The sequence below is a fragment of the Orycteropus afer genome, unplaced genomic scaffold (assembly GCF_000298275.1).
Source record: "Orycteropus afer afer isolate SDZICR_OR568_19922 unplaced genomic scaffold, OryAfe1.0 scaffold00810, whole genome shotgun sequence".
Classification (NCBI taxonomy): Eukaryota; Metazoa; Chordata; class Mammalia; order Tubulidentata; family Orycteropodidae; genus Orycteropus; species Orycteropus afer.
In genome coordinates, this window is record NW_006922397.1 from 819,911 (window position 1) to 823,452 (window position 3,542).

Here is a 3,542-nt window from a genome sequence, read left to right on the forward strand (position 1 = left end):
AAGACACTTGCCTGCTAACCAGATGGCTGGTGGTTCAAACCCACCAGCCACTCCTCGGAAGGAAGGTTGGGCAATCCTACTTCCGTAGTGATAATGCCTCGGAAACCCAAGGAGGGGTCGCTATGAGTCGGGGCCGACTCGACGGCACATAACAACAACAACATAGTACTAGAGTGGGAAAGGCTATTTATCTGAAAGATAGTTTATCAGATTTGTGTTTGTTATATTTCTAGATGTAGTATACTAGTGTCATCACATGTTGAGGTGAACACTCTAATCGTGTCCAATTCAATTACAGCCAAGAGACAATAATTGCCTGAGCTTTTCCTAAGACTCTGGTGAGTACTGGATGTTCATAGCTGAGATCCCAAAAGCCTTGATTTTGATGCCATGGTAATTGCCATTTATAAATGTAAATAGAAAGCCAATGGTCTTGGTTAGACTTCAGTATTGCTACTGCAAGTACATAAACACTAATGTTTTAGTCAGTACTGAATGTTTCTGTAAGCCCCAATTGATTTCCTATTTGGGAGAAACTTCCATTAAAGAAAGTGTTTCTTAATCGTTGTACAGCACAGTATTTTTTTCATTATTATTATTATTTTGATACTTTTTCTTGCTTTCATATTGAGGCTTCCCCTCATCACTTTGCACTATCTCCCTATCTTGTTTGGGAAGACATAATGACTTGGAATTGAAAACAAAACCATTTATAAGTACATGTATAACACATCAACCTTAATATTTCAGTGAAATGTTGTTACTCAAAATATTTCATAATATGTAATGCTTCATTTGAAGTAAATAAAAAAGTCAACTGGTAGTCATGAGCTGAAAGAATGTAGTGAACCAGTGAAAAATATGCTGCCACAATACTTGTATGCCAATGACTGTGGAAGTTTAACTGAGTTAGAGGATCCAAAATGTTGGAGGAATTTTCTTTGAGGTTACTACCAATACAAAATTCAAAAATTGCCTAAAATCATTTTATGTCTCTATACATATCTCTCAACAAGTTGGTGAGGAGTAGTCTTATAACTTATCTAAAGAGGAAAATCATTACTAAGGAGAAGTGAATAAATGTAACATAAATTAGAATATTTGACTACTAAAAAATTAAAATGTGCTACATTTTATATAGGAGCTCTGGTAGCATAGTGCCTGCTGGGCACTTGACTGCTAACCAGAAGGCTGGCAGTTCAAACCCACCAGCCACTGCTCAGAAGGAAATGGGACAATCTACTTCCATAGTGATACTGCCTCAGAAACCCAAGGAGGGGTCACTATGAGTCGGGTCTGACTCAATGGCACTTAACAACAATAACAACAGCATTATATATACATCTGCAGAATTGAAATGCCATGTTGAAAATGAGGTCATAATCTCTAATTAAAGGAGTCTTGTTGGTACAGTGGCTTTGTGCTTGGGTTCTTACTAAATTATCAGCGATTCCAATCCACCAACCACTCCATTGGAGAAAGATGGGGCAGTAGGTTTCCAGAAAAATTACAGCCCGAAAGCCTTATGAGGCAGTTCTATTCTGTCCTATAGGGTTACTTTGAGTTGAAATCAACTTGATGGAAGTGGGTTAATCTCTAATAAATGCTGATATGTTAGACACTCAGTCATAATTTTTTGAATAACTGAATCAATGGATGATTCCATGAAAAATTTCAATTAAATAATTAATCAATATACTCTTCTTTTAATTTTGCAAAGTGCAAAAAATATATCCTTTATATTGTTACACAAAAGGTTATGCACTATTTATCTTTAGACAAATACATCCCAGCCAATGATACTGTGGAGATTGTTACTTTGGCATTTTTCATTTAGAAGAAGGGGTCAAATTACTCCTTCCGCTTTTAAAAAAAGATTAATTGAATACATAGAAGGGCAAATTTACTTACTTAGAAAATATGTTTCAATATACTAAAGAATTTCCTTTAATATATCTATTCTTTTAAGTGCCTGCTACTTTTAAAAATGTTTCCATATAATAACACCTAAGATAGACATTACTACCATGTTTTATGATTAAGATAATTGAAGATATTTATTGTTTAAGACAGTACACAAGCAGATTGAACAAACCACAAGTTTTGTTCTTGGAAGTATGTGACTTTACCAGACAGGAGTTAAAGTTTAAAACAGTGCTGGATGAATATAAAATTAGAATGACAAGAAATGTCTGCTTCAAAATACAATGTTTTTTAATCTATGGCAGTTTGAAGCTTATTTTCTAATTTGATATAGTAGTAAAGAATTGTAGTAATGTTATTGGGAGCTCTGGTGGCATAGACATAGTGCCTAAGCCATTAGACTGCTAACCAGAAGGCTGGAAGTTCAAACCCACCAGCCTCTCCTTGGAAAGAAGATTGGGCAATCTACTTGCTTAGAGATACCACTTCAGAAACCCAAGGAGGGGTCGCTATAAGTTGGTTTGGACTTGATGGCAGTGAAGGAGCCATGTAATTGCCATGTTGCAGAAAACATAAATCCGTTTTCAGAAGCCCTCAAACATCTAAATATACAAGATAAGAGACATAAGCAGCACTTATCTTTATAGAGAGACTGATCTATTTTCATAAAATTAAGCATGCAATTATTTTAAGTAAGTTTTAAATGAACATGCTGTTCATTGATGTTGAATGACTAGTTAAAGGTGAAAAACCCTGAAGTGTCTTGCTTTTGTAAATATAACCTCTTTTAATTTCTAGATGTTGACAAATTATCAAGAAGTTCTGTCCTTTAGGAAAATATATTTTTGGTCACTTAAGTCTGGTATATATGAATGATTTATAGGGAAGAAATGAAATTTGTTCAAAACAGAGATAGCAATATTTCATATATGTAAATTAGAATAAAATGTTAATACCATATGAATTGAACTCTATATACTGAAGTTTTTCTTCACTAGTTATGAGTTGCACACTTTAGATATCATCAATCCATCAACCTTATTTTTTAAACTGAACCACAAGCATGTTGTTGTTGTTGTGTGCCGTCGAGTTGGACCCGACTCATAGCAACCTCTCCTTGGGTTTCTGAGGCAGTATCACTACGGAAGTAGATTGCCCCATCTTCCTTCCAAGGAGTGGCTGGGAACCACAAGCATAGTAACCTTTTAATTCCTAAAACAAAGACATGTAGGTTATAGTCTCTATTTTTATAGATGTGTAATCAGGACAAGGATAATAGTGAAGCTCTTTCAAAATATAAATTTTGCTTTCATTAGAAAGTGTTCCAGCTAAAACTTAAGAAAAAAAAAAAACACTTTCATAATGTCAACTCTGAAAGGTATCTTAACTGATAAAGCTAAAGAGGTTAATAATCTATAATATAATACACCCTTAATCTGACTCGATGGCAAACAACAACAACAACAACAACAATTTTTAATAAAGAGAAATATAATGACAGAAACTTAATAACCCAGTTAACTATTTTTGCATGTTTTTAATGATAAATATATCTATTATAATTAATTTAGTATAATTAACCATAGTTATAATTATATATATATATTTTTGGTGTTGTT